Here is a 22331-nt window from a genome sequence, read left to right on the forward strand (position 1 = left end):
CATATAATTCAATTATAGCGATATGGAAATACCATATTATATGTATAAAGAAAAAAAATGTATAATAAAATATACATTGACATACAAATATGGCTAGTTGTATGGATATGCCGTATTCATTATATGGATACGGCATATAGATTATATGGATATGACCAAAAAATAATTCATAAAGAAATTATATGAATATGGCAGAAATAATTGGTTATATTAATATGATCAAATAATACTTTATATAAAAAAGTGAATATCTTTGGTTGGGTGGCAAAGAGAATTAAATATGCCCGATATATAGACGTCGTGGCCAAAAACTACTATAGGGTGAAGTGCTTGTCTGTTGGTCTATATATATACATATAATATTTTATGCGTACACATTATTATTATAGATAGTTAATATCTATCGTATGGGTGGCAAACGGAATTAAATAATTTCGATATTTAGACGTCGTGGCCAAAAACTACTATAGGATGGTCAGTGGTTGTCCACCAATTAATTATTGAACAAACCATATGAATATCATATGCTGTTGTCAATATAATGTATATCAATAATAATAAAAAATAAGGATGGTACAGTAAGTAGTCCATCTACTATTGAACAAAATATATTATAATATATACTTTTGTTATCAATAGAACAACATATATTAAAATCAAAATATTATCCGTATAAATTTGTTTCTTAAATGAAATTAAGACTTGGCTACGCGGTTAATATTATAAACCCATGATAATAAGGTGAAACAGAGGTCAAGTTTCTATTATATATAGAATAACAAATTGTTTCCGACTTTTATCGTTAATCTTTGGTGGCAGGTATATATGATAATTTATATTAAATTATTATATCCCCTGTCGTTTGGGCACAGAGTATCGCTTGCCGGTACAATGTGTTTACAAAAAGCATTATAATAAAATATAATTGCAATATTAGTGATCAAAATAATTTCATATGCGCTCGGTTTTATATCATATATTACCAGAGAGTTATATGGAAAAGATAAATTTTAAATTTATCATCAAAATGCAAATGATTTAACTCAATATTTATATTGGTTAAACAAAAATTGTACATGTGTGGATACAATAATTATGTATGTTGAACAAAAATGATATTTTAGAATGAAATATGTATATATAATATAATAAAAACTTATAGAAAGAACAATATATATTGAAAATTGTGTTATAAAAAAGTTGTACTTTTTCTTTAACATCAATTATAAACTTGTTATATTAGTGGCGAAACAAGTAAAAATTAAAGAACGTATACGAATGCCATATAAAAATGGCCGTATTCGAATTAAAATAGAATTATTTCACAAAGCAAAAAAAAAATATTGAATTAAAATCAATATTTAAGAAAAACCGAACATATAAAATGGAAATAAAATCTATTATATTTATATTACTAATTTCTATTCAAAAAATATGAATGAAATATGAACGAAAACATTATTCTGGTTGATCCTGCCAGTAGTTATATGCTTGTCTCAAAGATTAAGCCATGCATGTCTAAGTACACACGAATTAAAAGTGAAACCGCAAAAGGCTCATTATATCAGTTATGGTTCCTTAGATCGTTAACAGTTACTTGGATAACTGTGGTAATTCTAGAGCTAATACATGCAATTAAAACATGAACCTTATGGGACATGTGCTTTTATTAGGCTAAAACCAAGCGATCGCAAGATCGTTATATTGGTTGAACTCTAGATAACATGCAGATCGTATGGTCTTGTACCGACGACAGATCTTTCAAATGTCTGCCCTATCAACTTTTGATGGTAGTATCTAGGACTACCATGGTTGCAACGGGTAACGGGGAATCAGGGTTCGATTCCGGAGAGGGAGCCTGAGAAACGGCTACCACATCTAAGGAAGGCAGCAGGCGCGTAAATTACCCACTCCCAGCTCGGGGAGGTAGTGACGAAAAATAACAATACAGGACTCATATCCGAGGCCCTGTAATTGGAATGAGTACACTTTAAATCCTTTAACAAGGACCAATTGGAGGGCAAGTCTGGTGCCAGCAGCCGCGGTAATTCCAGCTCCAATAGCGTATATTAAAGTTGTTGCGGTTAAAACGTTCGTAGTTGAACTTGTGCTTCATACGGGTAGTACAACTTACAATTGTGGTTAGTACTATACCTTTATGTATGTAAGCGTATTACCGGTGGAGTTCTTATATGTGTTTAAATACTTGTATTTTTTCATATGTTCCTCCTATTTAAAAACCTGCATTAGTGCTCTTAAACGAGTGTTATTGTGGGCCGGTACAATTACTTTGAACAAATTAGAGTGCTTAAAGCAGGCTTCAAATGCCTGAATATTCTGTGCATGGGATAATGAAATAAGACCTCTGTTCTGCTTTCATTGGTTTTCAGATCAAGAGGTAATGATTAATAGAAGCAGTTTGGGGGCATTAGTATTACGACGCGAGAGGTGAAATTCTTGGACCGTCGTAAGACTAACTTAAGCGAAAGCATTTGCCAAAGATGTTTTCATTAATCAAGAACGAAAGTTAGAGGTTCGAAGGCGATCAGATACCGCCCTAGTTCTAACCATAAACGATGCCAGCTAGCAATTGGGTGTAGCTACTTTTATGGCTCTCTCAGTCGCTTCCCGGGAAACCAAAGCTTTTGGGCTCCGGGGGAAGTATGGTTGCAAAGCTGAAACTTAAAGGAATTGACGGAAGGGCACCACCAGGAGTGGAGCCTGCGGCTTAATTTGACTCAACACGGGAAAACTTACCAGGTCCGAACATAAGTGTGTAAGACAGATTGATAGCTCTTTCTCGAATCTATGGGTGGTGGTGCATGGCCGTTCTTAGTTCGTGGAGTGATTTGTCTGGTTAATTCCGATAACGAACGAGACTCAAATATATTAAATAGATATCTTCAGGATTATGGTGTTGAAGCTTATATAGCCTTCATTCATGGTGGCAGTAAAATGTTTATTGTGTTTGAATGTGTTTATATAAGTGGAGCCGTACCTGTTGGTTTGTCCCATTATAAGGACACTAGCTTCTTAAATGGACAAATTGCGTCTAGCAATAATGAGATTGAGCAATAACAGGTCTGTGATGCCCTTAGATGTCCTGGGCTGCACGCGCGCTACAATGAAAGTATCAACGTGTATTTCCTAGACCGAGAGGTCCGGGTAAACCGCTGAACCACTTTCATGCTTGGGATTGTGAACTGAAACTGTTCACATGAACTTGGAATTCCCAGTAAGTGTGAGTCATTAACTCGCATTGATTACGTCCCTGCCCTTTGTACACACCGCCCGTCGCTACTACCGATTGAATTATTTAGTGAGGTCTCCGGACGTGATCACTGTGACGCCTTGTGTGTTACGGTTGTTTCGCAAAAGTTGACCGAACTTGATTATTTAGAGGAAGTAAAAGTCGTAACAAGGTTTCCGTAGGTGAACCTGCGGAAGGATCATTATTGTATAATATCCTTACCGTTAATAAAAAAATTTGTTAATACAAATTTAATACAAATTACCAATATATATATATATATACATAATCATTATAATAATAATTATACCAAAAATATGATCTTAAAAGTAAAAGATCAAATAAATTTCGAACAAGCAAATCGAAATATTGTAATAATATAATATTATTACAAATAAATTAAATAGAAACAAACATAAAATTCGAACAAGCAAATCGAATTATTAATATAATAAAATATATTTTATATATTTATTATAAACTTTTGTGTGTATATGGACCATAATATACACGCGTTGCGAGATGTATTGGCCAACTAATTTGATGATGATCATACATTGGATAATGCAACAACCTAAAATATACAATGTTGTACCTGGTTTCAGGTTAATGTTTTATATAAAATTATCAATATATATTAACAAACAAATGCCATTACAAATAATACTTTGATATATATTGTTTATATAAAACTAAGACATTTCGCAGCATTTATTTTAGGTATATAAATACATTTATTGAAGGAATTGATATATGCCAGTAAAATGGTGTATTTTTAATTTCTTTCAATAAAAACATATTTGACCAAATTTAAAACCAATATTATAAAACTCTAAGCGGTGGATCACTCGGCTCATGGGTCGATGAAGAACGCAGCAAACTGTGCGTCATCGTGTGAACTGCAGGACACATGAACATCGACATTTTGAACGCATATCGCAGTCCATGCTGTTATGTACTTTAATTAATTTTATAGTGCTGCTTGGACTACATATGGTTGAGGGTTGTAAGACTATGCTAATTAAGTTGTTTATACAAATTTTATAATAAAATTTTATAAGCATATGGTATATTATTGGATAAAAATAATTTAATTATTTTATTCATAATATTAACAAATATATGAAAAACATTATCTCACAATAGTAATTAAACTTTGAGAAAAACGAAGAGGAATATTTTCTTTTTCAATCAAATAATACTGAGAAATGTCTAGCATAAAATATTATCTAGAATTGTCTCTTATTAATGATTTGAAATATGAAAAACGTTGACAATATTATTATTCTTCGTTAATTCGTTACAAATAAATGCCATTAATATATATATACGTCAGCTTTAAACGAATTTAATAAAATGTTTTATCATTATATATAAAGAATTAATTGCAAATAAAAGTTATATACAACCTCAACTCATATGGGACTACCCCCTGAATTTAAGCATATTAATTAGGGGAGGAAAAGAAACTAACAAGGATTTTCTTAGTAGCGGCGAGCGAAAAGAAATCAGTTCAGCACTAAGTCACTTTGTCTATATGGCAAATGTGAGATGCAGTGTATGGAGCGTCAATATTCTAGTATGAGAAATTAACGATTTAAGTCCTTCTTAAATGAGGCCATTTACCCATAGAGGGTGCCAGGCCCGTATAACGTTAATGATTACTAGATGATGTTTCCAAAGAGTCGTGTTGCTTGATAGTGCAGCACTAAGTGGGTGGTAAACTCCATCTAAAACTAAATATAACCATGAGACCGATAGTAAACAAGTACCGTGAGGGAAAGTTGAAAAGAACTCTGAATAGAGAGTTAAACAGTACGTGAAACTGCTTAGAGGTTAAGCCCGATGAACCTGAATATCCGTTATGGAAAATTCATCATTAAAATTGTAATATTTAAACAATATTATGATAATAGTGTGCATTTTTTCCATATAAGGACATTGTAATCTATTAGCATACCAAATTTATCATAAAATATAACTTATAGTTTATTCAAATTAAATTGCTTGCATTTTAACACAGAATAAATGTTATTAATTTGATAAAGTGCTGATAGATTTATATGAATACAGTGCGTTAATTTTTCGGAATTATATAATGGCATGATTATCATTGATTTTTGTGTTTATTATATGCACTTGTAGGATTAACAATGCGAAAGATTCAGGATACCTTCGGGACCCGTCTTGAAACACGGACCAAGGAGTCTAACATATGTGCAAGTTATTGGGATATAAACCTAATAGCGTAATTAACTTGACTAATAATGGGATTAGTTTTTTAACTATTTATAGCTAATTAACACAATCCCGGGGCGTTCTATATAGTTATGTATAATGATATTTATATTATTTATGCCTCTAACTGGAACGTACCTTGAGCATATATGCTGTGACCCGAAAGATGGTGAACTATACTTGATCAGGTTGAAGTCAGGGGAAACCCTGATGGAAGACCGAAACAGTTCTGACGTGCAAATCGATTGTCAGAATTGAGTATAGGGGCGAAAGACCAATCGAACCATCTAGTAGCTGGTTCCTTCCGAAGTTTCCCTCAGGATAGCTGGTGCATTTTAATATTATATAAAATAATCTTATCTGGTAAAGCGAATGATTAGAGGCCTTAGGGTCGAAACGATCTTAACCTATTCTCAAACTTTAAATGGGTAAGAACCTTAACTTTCTTGATATGAAGTTTAAGGTTATGATATAATGTGCCCAGTGGGCCACTTTTGGTAAGCAGAACTGGCGCTGTGGATGAACCAAACGTAATGTTACGGTGCCCAAATTAACAACTCATGCAGATACCATGAAAGGCGTTGGTTGCTTAAAACAGCAGGACGGTGATCATGGAAGTCGAAATCCGCTAAGGAGTGTGTAACAACTCACCTGCCGAAGCAACTAGCCCTTAAAATGGATGGCGCTTAAGTTGTATACCTATACATTACCGCTAAAGTAGATGATTTATATTACTTGTGATATAAATTTTGAAACTTTAGTGAGTAGGAAGGTACAATGGTATGCGTAGAAGTGTTTGGCGTAAGCCTGCATGGAGCTGCCATTGGTACAGATCTTGGTGGTAGTAGCAAATAATCGAATGAGACCTTGGAGGACTGAAGTGGAGAAGGGTTTCGTGTGAACAGTGGTTGATCACGAGTTAGTCGGTCCTAAGTTCAAGGCGAAAGCCGAAAATTTCAAGTAAAACCAAAAACGCAATATATACAAATCAAGCTAATATAATATACTTGAATAATTTTGAACGAAAGGGAATACGGTTCCAATTCCGTAACCTGTTGAGTATCCGTTTGTTATTAAATATGGGCCTCGTGCTCATCCTGGCAACAGGAACGACCATAAAGAAGCCGTCGAGAGATATCGGAAGAGTTTTCTTTTCTGTTTTATAGCCGTACTACCATGGAAGTCTTTCGCAGAGAGATATGGTAGATGGGCTAGAAGAGCATGACATATACTGTTGTGTCGATATTTTCTCCTCGGACCTTGAAAATTTATGGTGGGGACACGCAAACTTCTCAACAGGCCGTACCAATATCCGCAGCTGGTCTCCAAGGTGAAGAGTCTCTAGTCGATAGAATAATGTAGGTAAGGGAAGTCGGCAAATTAGATCCGTAACTTCGGGATAAGGATTGGCTCTGAAGATTGAGATAGTCGGGCTTGATTGGGAAACAATAACATGGTTTATGTGCTCGTTCTGGGTAAATAGAGTTTCTAGCATTTATGTTAGTTACTTGTTCCCCGGATAGTTAGTTACGTAGCCAATTGTGGAACTTTCTTGCTAAAATTTTTAAGAATACTAATTGGGTCAAACCAATTAGTTCTTATTAATTATAACGATTATCAATTAACAATCAATTCAGAACTGGCACGGACTTGGGGAATCCGACTGTCTAATTAAAACAAAGCATTGTGATGGCCCTAGCGGGTGTTGACACAATGTGATTTCTGCCCAGTGCTCTGAATGTCAAAGTGAAGAAATTCAAGTAAGCGCGGGTCAACGGCGGGAGTAACTATGACTCTCTTAAGGTAGCCAAATGCCTCGTCATCTAATTAGTGACGCGCATGAATGGATTAACGAGATTCCTACTGTCCCTATCTACTATCTAGCGAAACCACAGCCAAGGGAACGGGCTTGGAATAATTAGCGGGGAAAGAAGACCCTTTTGAGCTTGACTCTAATCTGGCAGTGTAAGGAGACATAAGAGGTGTAGAATAAGTGGGAGATATTAGACTTCGGTTTGGTATCGTCAATGAAATACCACTACTCTTATTGTTTCCTTACTTACTTGATTAAATGGAACGTGTATCATTTCCTAGCCATTATACGGATATATTTATTATATCTTATGGTATTGGGTTTTGATGCAAGCTTCTTGATCAAAGTATCACGAGTTTGTTATATAATCGCAAACAAATTCTTTAATAAAACGGTGCATTTATGTATTTTTGATTTGAAAATTTGGTATAACTCCAATTACTCAGGTATGATCCAATTCAAGGACATTGCCAGGTAGGGAGTTTGACTGGGGCGGTACATCTCTCAAATAATAACGGAGGTGTCCCAAGGCCAGCTCAGTGCGGACAGAAACCACACATAGAGCAAAAGGGCAAATGCTGACTTGATCTCGGTGTTCAGTACACACAGGGACAGCAAAAGCTCGGCCTATCGATCCTTTTGGTTTAAAGAGTTTTTAACAAGAGGTGTCAGAAAAGTTACCATAGGGATAACTGGCTTGTGGCGGCCAAGCGTTCATAGCGACGTCGCTTTTTGATCCTTCGATGTCGGCTCTTCCTATCATTGTGAAGCAAAATTCACCAAGCGTTGGATTGTTCACCCATGCAAGGGAACGTGAGCTGGGTTTAGACCGTCGTGAGACAGGTTAGTTTTACCCTACTAATGACAAAACGTTGTTGCGACAGCATTCCTGCGTAGTACGAGAGGAACCGCAGGTACGGACCAATGGCACAATACTTGTTCGAGCGAACAGTGGTATGACGCTACGTCCGTTGGATTATGCCTGAACGCCTCTAAGGTCGTATCCGTGCTGGACTGCAATGATAAATAAGGGGCAATTTGCATTGTATGGCTTCTAAACCATTTAAAGTTTATAATTTACTTTATAAACGACAATGGATGTGATGCCAATGTAATTTGTAACATAGTAAATTGGGAGGATCTTCGATCACCTGATGCCGCGCTAGTTACATATAAAAGCATTATTTAATACAATGACAAAGCCTAGAATCAATTGTAAACGACTTTTGTAACAGGCAAGGTGTTGTAAGTGGTTGAGCAGCTGCCATACTGCGATCCACTGAAGCTTATCCTTTGCTTGATGATTCGATAATAAACATAAATTTAATTGTGTTTATTTTGTTTGGCTTTTTTAAGTCAGAATATATATATATATATAAAATATATATATATAAAATAATAATTATATTTAAATAAATTTTATTTAAATATATTTAACAATGGTAGCCATATGTATCGTCATCCTATTAGTGACGCGTATAAAAATATTCTAAGTCCGAACATGCAAATAAGAGACATATGCAAGTATATGTACTTCTTAAGGTAGCCAACTGAATCGTCATCCTATTAGTGACGTGTATACAAATATTCTAAGTCCGAACATACAAGTAAGAGACATATGCAAGTATATGTACCTCTTAAGGTAGCCAACTGAATCGTCATCCTATTAGTGACGCGTATACAAATATTCTAAGTCCGAACATGCAAATAAGAGACATATGCAAGTATATGTACCTCTTAAGGTAGCCAACTGAATCGTCATCCTATTAGTGACGCGTATAAAAATATTCTAAGTCCGAACATGCAAATAAGAGACATATGCAAGTATATGTACCTCTTAAGGTAGCCAACTGAATCGTCATCCTATTAGTGACGTGTATAAAAATATTCTAAGTCCGAACATACAAGTAAGAGACATATGCAAGTATATGTACCTCTTAAGGTAGCCAACTGAATCGTCATCCTATTAGTGACGTGTATAAAAATATTCTAAGTCCGAACATGCAAGTAAGAGACATATGCAAGTCAATGTTCCTCTTAAAATAGATGATTGAATCGTCATCCTATTAGTGACGTGTATAAAAATATTCCAAGTCCAAACATGAGTTATATGGATATGAAAATAATATTAAGTTCTAGTATGGATATGAAAAAAATGAGTTATATGGATATGGGAAAAATAACAAGTTCTAGTATGGATATGAAAAAAATGAGTTATGTGGATATGGGAAAAATAATAATTTCTAGTATGGATATGAAAAAAAAATGAGTTATATGGATATGGAAAAGAATACAGAGTTCTAGTATGGATATGGAAAAATGAGTTATATGAATATGGGAAAAATGATAAGTTCTAGTATGGATATGAAAAAATATTGAGTTATATGGATATTAAAGAAATAATAAGTTCTAGTATGGATATGGAATAAAATGAGTTATATAGATATGGCAAAAAATTTAATGTTCTAGTATGGATATGAAAAAAATTAGTTATATGAATATGGGAAAATTTATAAGTTCTAGTATGGATATTGGAAAAATAATAAGTTCTAGTATGGATATAAAAAAATATTGAGTTATATGGATATTAAAGAAATAATAAGTTCTAGTATGGATATGGAAAAAAATTAGTTATATTGATATGCTAAATAATGAGTTATATGCATATGGGAAAAATACTAAGTTGTAGTATGGATATGGGAAGAATACTGAGTTCTAGTATGGATATGGGAAAAATAATCAGTTCTAGTATGGATATGAAAAAATATTGAGTTTTATGGATATTGAAGAGATAATAAGCTCTAGTATGGATATGGAAAAAATTAATTATATTGTAATAGTAAATAATAAGTTATATGGATATAGGAAGAAAATTAGGTTCTAGTATGGATATGAAAAAAATTAGTTCTATGGATATGGGAAAAATAAAAAGTTCTGGTATGGATATGGAAAAATATTAAGTTATATGGATATTTAAGAAATAATAAGTTCTAGTATGGATATGGAATAAAATGAGTTGTAGAGATATGGCAAAAATATAATGTTCTAGTATGGATATGAAAAAAATTAGTTATATGAATATGGGAAAATTTATAAGTTCTAGTATGGATATGGGAAAAAGAATAAGTTCTAGTATGGATATGAAAAAATATTGAGTTATATGAATATTAAAGAAATAATAAGTTCTAGTATGAATATGGAAAAATATTATTTATATTGATATGGTAAATAATGATTTATATGGATATGGGATAAATACTAAATTCTAGTGTGGATATGGATAATTATATAGATATAGAACAAAAAATAAGTTATATGGATATGGTGGCATCAGTACGAAATATGCCCAATTTACATACACCGGAGCCGCAGTACGATAAATACCCAATATTTAGACGTCGTGGCCAAAAACATATATAGGGAGGCAGTGCTCGCCGACCGGCCGTATTGTTCAAAATTTATGTTTATCATATTATTTTGGCAATGCTATATATAAATGATATCTTATACATATAATTCAATTATAGCGATATGGAAATACCATATTATATGTATAAAGAAAAAAAATGTATAATAAAATATACATTGACATACAAATATGGCTAGTTGTATGGATATGCCGTATTCATTATATGGATACGGCATATACATTATATAAATATGCCCAAAAAAAATATTATATTGATATGGCAAATAAAGAAATTACTTGAATATGGAAATAAAAGAAGTTATATTGATATGGAAGAAAATAATGAGTCATATAGATATGTTGGCATCAGTACGAAATATGCCCAAATTACATACACCGGGGCCGCAGTACGAAAAATACCCAATATTTAGACGTCGTGGCCAAAAACATATATAGGGAGGCAGTGCTCGCCGACCGGCCGTATTGTTCAAAATTTATGTTTATCATATTATTTTGGCAATGCTATATATAAATGATATCTTATACATATAATTCAATTATAGCGATATGGAAATACCATATTATATGTATAAAGAAAAAAAATGTATAATAAAATATACATTGACATACAAATATGGCTAGTTGTATGGATATGCCGTATTCATTATATGGATACGGCATATAGATTATATAAATATGACCAAAAAATATTTTATATTGATATGGCAAATAAAGAAATTACTTGAATATGGAAATAAAAGAAGTTATATTGATATGGAAGAAAATAATGAGTCATATAGATATGTTGGCATCAGTACGAAATATGCCCAATTTACATACACCGGGGCCGCAGTACGAAAAATACCCAATATTTAGACGTCGTGGCCAAAAACATATATAGGGAGGCAGTGCTCGCCGACCGGCCGTATTGTTCAAAATTTATGTTTATCATATTATTTTGGCAATGCTATATATAAATGATATCTTATACATATAATTCAATTATAGCGATATGGAAATACCATATTATATGTATAAAGAAAAAAAATGTATAATAAAATATACATTGACATACAAATATGGCTAGTTGTATGGATATGCCGTATTCATTATATGGATACGGCATATAGATTATATAAATATGACCAAAAAATATTTTATATTGATATGGCAAATAAAGAAATTACTTGAATATGGAAATAAAAGAAGTTATATTGATATGGAAGAAAATAATGAGTCATATAGATATGTTGGCATCAGTACGAAATATGCCCAATTTACATACACCGGGGCCGCAGTACGAAAAATACCCAATATTTAGACGTCGTGGCCAAAAACATATATAGGGAGGCAGTGCTCGCCGACCGGCCGTATTGTTCAAAATTTATGTTTATCATATTATTTTGGCAATGCTATATATAAATGATATCTTATACATATAATTCAATTATAGCGATATGGAAATACCATATTATATGTATAAAGAAAAAAAATGTATAATAAAATATACATTGACATACAAATATGGCTAGTTGTATGGATATGCCGTATTCATTATATGGATACGGCATATAGATTATATAAATATGACCAAAAAATATTTTATATTGATATGGCAAATAAAGAAATTACTTGAATATGGAAATAAAAGAAGTTATATTGATATGGAAGAAAATAATGAGTCATATAGATATGTTGGCATCAGTACGAAATATGCCCAATTTACATACACCGGGGCCGCAGTACGAAAAATACCCAATATTTAGACGTCGTGGCCAAAAACATATATAGGGAGGCAGTGCTCGCCGACCGGCCGTATTGTTCAAAATTTATGTTTATCATATTATTTTGGCAATGCTATATATAAATGATATCTTATACATATAATTCAATTATAGCGATATGGAAATACCATATTATATGTATAAAGAAAAAAAATGTATAATAAAATATACATTGACATACAAATATGGCTAGTTGTATGGATATGCCGTATTCATTATATGGATACGGCATATAGATTATATAAATATGACCAAAAAATATTTTATATTGATATGGCAAATAAAGAAATTACTTGAATATGGAAATAAAAGAAGTTATATTGATATGGAAGAAAATAATGAGTCATATAGATATGTTGGCATCAGTACGAAATATGCCCAATTTACATACACCGGGGCCGCAGTACGAAAAATACCCAATATTTAGACGTCGTGGCCAAAAACATATATAGGGAGGCAGTGCTCGCCGACCGGCCGTATTGTTCAAAATTTATGTTTATCATATTATTTTGGCAATGCTATATATAAATGATATCTTATACATATAATTCAATTATAGCGATATGGAAATACCATATTATATGTATAAAGAAAAAAAATGTATAATAAAATATACATTGACATACAAATATGGCTAGTTGTATGGATATGCCGTATTCATTAAATGGATACGGCATATAGATTATATACATATGACCAAAAAATATTTTATATTGATATGGCAAATAAAGAAATTACTTGAATATGGAAATAAAAGAAGTTATATTGATATGGAAGAAAATAATGAGTCATATAGATATGTTGGCATCAGTACGAAATATGCCCAATTTACATACACCGGGGCCGCAGTACGAAAAATACCCAATATTTAGACGTCGTGGCCAAAAACATATATAGGGAGGCAGTGCTCGCCGACCGGCCGTATTGTTCAAAATTTATGTTTATCATATTATTTTGGCAATGCTATATATAAATGATATCTTATACATATAATTCAATTATAGCGATATGGAAATACCATATTATATGTATAAAGAAAAAAAATGTATAATAAAATATACATTGACATACAAATATGGCTAGTTGTATGGATATGCCGTATTCATTATATGGATACGGCATATAGATTATATGGATATGACCAAAAAATAATTCATAAAGAAATTATATGAATATGGCAGAAATAATTGGTTATATTAATATGATCAAATAATACTTTATATAAAAAAGTGAATATCTTTGGTTGGGTGGCAAAGAGAATTAAATATGCCCGATATATAGACGTCGTGGCCAAAAACTACTATAGGGTGAAGTGCTTGTCTGTTGGTCTATATATATACATATAATATTTTATGCGTACACATTATTATTATAGATAGTTAATATCTATCGTATGGGTGGCAAACGGAATTAAATAATTTCGATATTTAGACGTCGTGGCCAAAAACTACTATAGGATGGTCAGTGGTTGTCCACCAATTAATTATTGAACAAACCATATGAATATCATATGCTGTTGTCAATATAATGTATATCAATAATAATAAAAAATAAGGATGGTACAGTAAGTAGTCCATCTACTATTGAACAAAATATATTATAATATATACTTTTGTTATCAATAGAACAACATATATTAAAATCAAAATATTATCCGTATAAATTTGTTTCTTAAATGAAATTAAGACTTGGCTACGCGGTTAATATTATAAACCCATGATAATAAGGTGAAACAGAGGTCAAGTTTCTATTATATATAGAATAACAAATTGTTTCCGACTTTTATCGTTAATCTTTGGTGGCAGGTATATATGATAATTTATATTAAATTATTATATCCCCTGTCGTTTGGGCACAGAGTATCGCTTGCCGGTACAATGTGTTTACAAAAAGCATTATAATAAAATATAATTGCAATATTAGTGATCAAAATAATTTCATATGCGCTCGGTTTTATATCATATATTACCAGAGAGTTATATGGAAAAGATAAATTTTAAATTTATCATCAAAATGCAAATGATTTAACTCAATATTTATATTGGTTAAACAAAAATTGTACATGTGTGGATACAATAATTATGTATGTTGAACAAAAATGATATTTTAGAATGAAATATGTATATATAATATAATAAAAACTTATAGAAAGAACAATATATATTGAAAATTGTGTTATAAAAAAGTTGTACTTTTTCTTTAACATCAATTATAAACTTGTTATATTAGTGGCGAAACAAGTAAAAATTAAAGAACGTATACGAATGCCATATAAAAATGGCCGTATTCGAATTAAAATAGAATTATTTCACAAAGCAAAAAAAAAATATTGAATTAAAATCAATATTTAAGAAAAACCGAACATATAAAATGGAAATAAAATCTATTATATTTATATTACTAATTTCTATTCAAAAAATATGAATGAAATATGAACGAAAACATTATTCTGGTTGATCCTGCCAGTAGTTATATGCTTGTCTCAAAGATTAAGCCATGCATGTCTAAGTACACACGAATTAAAAGTGAAACCGCAAAAGGCTCATTATATCAGTTATGGTTCCTTAGATCGTTAACAGTTACTTGGATAACTGTGGTAATTCTAGAGCTAATACATGCAATTAAAACATGAACCTTATGGGACATGTGCTTTTATTAGGCTAAAACCAAGCGATCGCAAGATCGTTATATTGGTTGAACTCTAGATAACATGCAGATCGTATGGTCTTGTACCGACGACAGATCTTTCAAATGTCTGCCCTATCAACTTTTGATGGTAGTATCTAGGACTACCATGGTTGCAACGGGTAACGGGGAATCAGGGTTCGATTCCGGAGAGGGAGCCTGAGAAACGGCTACCACATCTAAGGAAGGCAGCAGGCGCGTAAATTACCCACTCCCAGCTCGGGGAGGTAGTGACGAAAAATAACAATACAGGACTCATATCCGAGGCCCTGTAATTGGAATGAGTACACTTTAAATCCTTTAACAAGGACCAATTGGAGGGCAAGTCTGGTGCCAGCAGCCGCGGTAATTCCAGCTCCAATAGCGTATATTAAAGTTGTTGCGGTTAAAACGTTCGTAGTTGAACTTGTGCTTCATACGGGTAGTACAACTTACAATTGTGGTTAGTACTATACCTTTATGTATGTAAGCGTATTACCGGTGGAGTTCTTATATGTGTTTAAATACTTGTATTTTTTCATATGTTCCTCCTATTTAAAAACCTGCATTAGTGCTCTTAAACGAGTGTTATTGTGGGCCGGTACAATTACTTTGAACAAATTAGAGTGCTTAAAGCAGGCTTCAAATGCCTGAATATTCTGTGCATGGGATAATGAAATAAGACCTCTGTTCTGCTTTCATTGGTTTTCAGATCAAGAGGTAATGATTAATAGAAGCAGTTTGGGGGCATTAGTATTACGACGCGAGAGGTGAAATTCTTGGACCGTCGTAAGACTAACTTAAGCGAAAGCATTTGCCAAAGATGTTTTCATTAATCAAGAACGAAAGTTAGAGGTTCGAAGGCGATCAGATACCGCCCTAGTTCTAACCATAAACGATGCCAGCTAGCAATTGGGTGTAGCTACTTTTATGGCTCTCTCAGTCGCTTCCCGGGAAACCAAAGCTTTTGGGCTCCGGGGGAAGTATGGTTGCAAAGCTGAAACTTAAAGGAATTGACGGAAGGGCACCACCAGGAGTGGAGCCTGCGGCTTAATTTGACTCAACACGGGAAAACTTACCAGGTCCGAACATAAGTGTGTAAGACAGATTGATAGCTCTTTCTCGAATCTATGGGTGGTGGTGCATGGCCGTTCTTAGTTCGTGGAGTGATTTGTCTGGTTAATTCCGATAACGAACGAGACTCAAATATATTAAATAGATATCTTCAGGATTATGGTGTTGAAGCTTATATAGCCTTCATTCATGGTGGCAGTAAAATGTTTATTGTGTTTGAATGTGTTTATATAAGTGGAGCCGTACCTGTTGGTTTGTCCCATTATAAGGACACTAGCTTCTTAAATGGACAAATTGCGTCTAGCAATAATGAGATTGAGCAATAACAGGTCTGTGATGCCCTTAGATGTCCTGGGCTGCACGCGCGCTACAATGAAAGTATCAACGTGTATTTCCTAGACCGAGAGGTCCGGGTAAACCGCTGAACCACTTTCATGCTTGGGATTGTGAACTGAAACTGTTCACATGAACTTGGAATTCCCAGTAAGTGTGAGTCATTAACTCGCATTGATTACGTCCCTGCCCTTTGTACACACCGCCCGTCGCTACTACCGATTGAATTATTTAGTGAGGTCTCCGGACGTGATCACTGTGACGCCTTGTGTGTTACGGTTGTTTCGCAAAAGTTGACCGAACTTGATTATTTAGAGGAAGTAAAAGTCGTAACAAGGTTTCCGTAGGTGAACCTGCGGAAGGATCATTATTGTATAATATCCTTACCGTTAATAAAAAAATTTGTTAATACAAATTTAATACAAATTACCAATATATATATATATATACATAATAATTATAATAATAATTATACCAAAAATATGATCTTAAAAGTAAAAGATCAAATAAATTTCGAACAAGCAAATCGAAATATTGTAATAATATAATAGTATTACAAATAAATTAAATAGAAACAAACATAAAATTCGAACAAGCAAATCGAATTATTAATATAATAAAATATATTTTATATATTTATTATAAACTTTTGTGTGTATATGGACCATAATATACACGCGTTGCGAGATGTATTGGCCAACTAATTTGATGATGATCATACATTGGATAATGCAACAACCTAAAATATACAATGTTGTACCTGGTTTCAGGTTAATGTTTTATATAAAATTATCAATATATATTAACAAACAAATGCCATTACAAATAATACTTTGATATATATTGTTTATATAAAACTAAGACATTTCGCAGCATTTATTTTAGGTATATAAATACATTTATTGAAGGAATTGATATATGCCAGTAAAATGGTGTATTTTTAATTTCTTTCAATAAAAACATATTTGACCAAATTTAAAACCAATATTATAAAACTCTAAGCGGTGGATCACTCGGCTCATGGGTCGATGAAGAACGCAGCAAACTGTGCGTCATCGTGTGAACTGCAGGACACATGAACATCGACATTTTGAACGCATATCGCAGTCCATGCTGTTATGTACTTTAATTAATTTTATAGTGCTGCTTGGACTACATATGGTTGAGGGTTGTAAGACTATGCTAATTAAGTTGTTTATACAAATTTTATAATAAAATTTTATAAGCATATGGTATATTATTGGATAAAAATAATTTAATTATTTTATTCATAATATTAACAAATATATGAAAAACATTATCTCACAATAGTAATTAAACTTTGAGAAAAACGAAGAGGAATATTTTCTTTTTCAATCAAATAATACTGAGAAATGTCTAGCATAAAATATTATCTAGAATTGTCTCTTATTAATGATTTGAAATATGAAAAACGTTGCCATTATTATTATTATACGTTAATTCGTTACAAATAAAAGCCATAAATATATATATACGTCAGCTTTAAACGAATTTAATAAAATGTTTTATCATTATATATAAAGAATTAATTGCAAATAAAAGTTATATACAACCTCAACTCATATGGGACTACCCCCTGAATTTAAGCATATTAATTAGGGGAGGAAAAGAAACTAACAAGGATTTTCTTAGTAGCGGCGAGCGAAAAGAAATCAGTTCAGCACTAAGTCACTTTGTCTATATGGCAAATGTGAGATGCAGTGTATGGAGCGTCAATATTCTAGTATGAGAAATTAACGATTTAAGTCCTTCTTAAATGAGGCCATTTACCCATAGAGGGTGCCAGGCCCGTATAACGTTAATGATTACTAGATGATGTTTCCAAAGAGTCGTGTTGCTTGATAGTGCAGCACTAAGTGGGTGGTAAACTCCATCTAAAACTAAATATAACCATGAGACCGATAGTAAACAAGTACCGTGAGGGAAAGTTGAAAAGAACTCTGAATAGAGAGTTAAACAGTACGTGAAACTGCTTAGAGGTTAAGCCCGATGAACCTGAATATCCGTTATGGAAAATTCATCATTAAAATTGTAATATTTAAACAATATTATGATAATAGTGTGCATTTTTTCCATATAAGGACATTGTAATCTATTAGCATACCAAATTTATCATAAAATATAACTTATAGTTTATTCAAATTAAATTGCTTGCATTTTAACACAGAATAAATGTTATTAATTTGATAAAGTGCTGATAGATTTATATGAATACAGTGCGTTAATTTTTCGGAATTATATAATGGCATGATTATCATTGATTTTTGTGTTTATTATATGCACTTGTAGGATTAACAATGCGAAAGATTCAGGATACCTTCGGGACCCGTCTTGAAACACGGACCAAGGAGTCTAACATATGTGCAAGTTATTGGGATATAAACCTAATAGCGTAATTAACTTGACTAATAATGGGATTAGTTTTTTAACTATTTATAGCTAATTAACACAATCCCGGGGCGTTCTATATAGTTATGTATAATGATATTTATATTATTTATGCCTCTAACTGGAACGTACCTTGAGCATATATGCTGTGACCCGAAAGATGGTGAACTATACTTGATCAGGTTGAAGTCAGGGGAAACCCTGATGGAAGACCGAAACAGTTCTGACGTGCAAATCGATTGTCAGAATTGAGTATAGGGGCGAAAGACCAATCGAACCATCTAGTAGCTGGTTCCTTCCGAAGTTTCCCTCAGGATAGCTGGTGCATTTTAATATTATATAAAATAATCTTATCTGGTAAAGCGAATGATTAGAGGCCTTAGGGTCGAAACGATCTTAACCTATTCTCAAACTTTAAATGGGTAAGAACCTTAACTTTCTTGATATGAAGTTTAAGGTTATGATATAATGTGCCCAGTGGGCCACTTTTGGTAAGCAGAACTGGCGCTGTGGGATGAACCAAACGTAATGTTACGGTGCCCAAATTAACAACTCATGCAGATACCATGAAAGGCGTTGGTTGCTTAAAACAGCAGGACGGTGATCATGGAAGTCGAAATCCGCTAAGGAGTGTGTAACAACTCACCTGCCGAAGCAACTAGCCCTTAAAATGGATGGCGCTTAAGTTGTATACCTATACATTACCGCTAAAGTAGATGATTTATATTACTTGTGATATAAATTTTGAAACTTTAGTGAGTAGGAAGGTACAATGGTATGCGTAGAAGTGTTTGGCGTAAGCCTGCATGGAGCTGCCATTGGTACAGATCTTGGTGGTAGTAGCAAATAATCGAATGAGACCTTGGAGGACTGAAGTGGAGAAGGGTTTCGTGTGAACAGTGGTTGATCACGAGTTAGTCGGTCCTAAGTTCAAGGCGAAAGCCGAAAATTTTCAAGTAAAACCAAAAACGCAATATATACAAATCAAGCTAATATAATATACTTGAATAATTTTGAACGAAAGGGAATACGGTTCCAATTCCGTAACCTGTTGAGTATCCGTTTGTTATTAAATATGGGCCTCGTGCTCATCCTGGCAACAGGAACGACCATAAAGAAGCCGTCGAGAGATATCGGAAGAGTTTTCTTTTCTGTTTTATAGCCGTACTACCATGGAAGTCTTTCGCAGAGAGATATGGTAGATGGGCTAGAAGAGCATGACATATACTGTTGTGTCGATATTTTCTCCTCGGACCTTGAAAATTTATGGTGGGGACACGCAAACTTCTCAACAGGCCGTACCAATATCCGCAGCTGGTCTCCAAGGTGAAGAGTCTCTAGTCGATAGAATAATGTAGGTAAGGGAAGTCGGCAAATTAGATCCGTAACTTCGGGATAAGGATTGGCTCTGAAGATTGAGATAGTCGGGCTTGATTGGGAAACAATAACATGGTTTATGTGCTCGTTCTGGGTAAATAGAGTTTCTAGCATTTATGTTAGTTACTTGTTCCCGGATAGTTAGTTACGTAGCCAATTGTGGAACTTTCTTGCTAAAATTTTTAAGAATACTAATTGGGTCAAACCAATTAGTTCTTATTAATTATAACGATTATCAATTAACAATCAATTCAGAACTGGCACGGACTTGGGGAATCCGACTGTCTAATTAAAACAAAGCATTGTGATGGCCCTAGCGGGTGTTGACACAATGTGATTTCTGCCCAGTGCTCTGAATGTCAAAGTGAAGAAATTCAAGTAAGCGCGGGTCAACGGCGGGAGTAACTATGACTCTCTTAAGGTAGCCAAATGCCTCGTCATCTAATTAGTGACGCGCATGAATGGATTAACGAGATTCCTACTGTCCCTATCTACTATCTAGCGAAACCACAGCCAAGGGAACGGGTGGAATAATTAGCGGGGAAAGAAGACCCTTTTGAGCTTGACTCTAATCTGGCAGTGTAAGGAGACATAAGAGGTGTAGAATAAGTGGGAGATATTAGACTTCGGTTTGGTATCGTCAATGAAATACCACTACTCTTATTGTTTCCTTACTTACTGATTAAATGGAACGTGTATCATTTCCTAGCCATTATACGGATATATTTATTATATCTTATGGTATTGGGTTTTGATGCAAGCTTCTTGATCAAAGTATCACGAGTTTGTTATATAATCGCAAACAAATTCTTTAATAAAACGGTGCATTTTGTATTTTGATTTGAAAATTTGGTATAACTCCAATTACTCAGGTATGATCCAATTCAAGGACATTGCCAGGTAGGGAGTTTGACTGGGGCGGTACATCTCTCAAATAATAACGGAGGGTCCCAAGGCCAGCTCAGTGCGGACAGAAACCACACATAGAGCAAAAGGGCAAATGCTGACTTGATCTCGGTGTTCAGTACACACAGGGACAGCAAAAGCTCGGCCTATCGATCCTTTTGGTTTAAAGAGTTTTAACAAGAGGTGTCAGAAAAGTTACCATAGGGATAACTGGCTTGTGGCGGCCAAGCGTTCATAGCGACGTCGCTTTTTGATCCTTCGATGTCGGCTCTTCCTATCATTGTGAAGCAAAATTCACCAAGCGTTGGATTGTTCACCCATGCAAGGGAACGTGAGCTGGGTTTAGACCGTCGTGAGACAGGTTAGTTTTACCTACTAATGACAAAACGTTGTTGCGACAGCATTCCTGCGTAGTACGAGAGGAACCGCAGGTACGGACCAATGGCACAATACTTGTTCGAGCGAACAGTGGTATGACGCTACGTCCGTTGGATTATGCCTGAACGCCTCTAAGGTCGTATCCGTGCTGGACTGCAATGATAAATAAGGGGCAATTTGCATTGTATGGCTTCTAAACCATTTAAAGTTTATAATTTACTTTATAAACGACAATGGATGTGATGCCAATGTATTTTGTAACATAGTAAATTGGAGGATCTTCGATCAACTGATGACGCTATAGTTACATATAAAAGCATTATTTAATACAATGACAAAGCCTAGAATCAATTGTAAACGACTTTGTAACAGGCAAGGTGTTGTAAGTGGTTGAGCAGCTGCCTACTGCGATCACTGAAGCTTATCCTTTGCTTGATGATTCGATAATAAAACATAAATTTAATTGTGTTTATTTGTTGGCTTTTTTAAGTCAGAATATATATATATATATAAAATATATATATATAAAATAATAATTATATTTAAATAAATTTTATTAAATATATTAACAATGGTAGCCAATGTATCGCGTATACTATTAGTGACGCGTATAAAAATATTCTAAGTCCGAAACATGCAAATAAGAAGACATATGCAAGTATATGTACTTCTTAAGGTAGCAACTGAATCGTCATC

General features: G+C 33.6%; 6 non-coding genes across 6 annotated transcripts; all 6 read left to right on the top strand.

The window, feature by feature from the left end:
- Nucleotides 1-1460: 1460 nt before the first annotated feature.
- LOC138914300 (small subunit ribosomal RNA) lies at nt 1461-3455 on the top strand. Its single transcript, XR_011420158.1, has one exon. It is a non-coding gene; the product is annotated as a small subunit ribosomal RNA (ribosomal RNA).
- A 623-nt stretch (nt 3456-4078) lies between these two features.
- Nucleotides 4079-4257, top strand: LOC138914307 (5.8S ribosomal RNA). Its single transcript, XR_011420165.1, has one exon. It is a non-coding gene; the product is annotated as a 5.8S ribosomal RNA (ribosomal RNA).
- A 398-nt stretch (nt 4258-4655) lies between these two features.
- LOC138914304 (large subunit ribosomal RNA) lies at nt 4656-8610 on the top strand. Its single transcript, XR_011420162.1, has one exon. It is a non-coding gene; the product is annotated as a large subunit ribosomal RNA (ribosomal RNA).
- Nucleotides 8611-14940: 6330 nt separating this feature from the next.
- Nucleotides 14941-16935, top strand: LOC138914301 (small subunit ribosomal RNA). The gene has a single exon (XR_011420159.1). It is a non-coding gene; the product is annotated as a small subunit ribosomal RNA (ribosomal RNA).
- Nucleotides 16936-17558: 623 nt separating this feature from the next.
- Nucleotides 17559-17737, top strand: LOC138914308 (5.8S ribosomal RNA). Its single transcript, XR_011420166.1, has one exon. It is a non-coding gene; the product is annotated as a 5.8S ribosomal RNA (ribosomal RNA).
- Nucleotides 17738-18135: 398 nt separating this feature from the next.
- LOC138914305 (large subunit ribosomal RNA) lies at nt 18136-22079 on the top strand. The gene has a single exon (XR_011420163.1). It is a non-coding gene; the product is annotated as a large subunit ribosomal RNA (ribosomal RNA).
- The last annotated feature ends 252 nt before the right edge of the window (nt 22080-22331 follow it).

This window comes from Drosophila takahashii, unplaced genomic scaffold, assembly GCF_030179915.1.
Source record: "Drosophila takahashii strain IR98-3 E-12201 unplaced genomic scaffold, DtakHiC1v2 scaffold_178, whole genome shotgun sequence".
Lineage (NCBI taxonomy): Eukaryota > Metazoa > Arthropoda > Insecta > Diptera > Drosophilidae > Drosophila > Drosophila takahashii.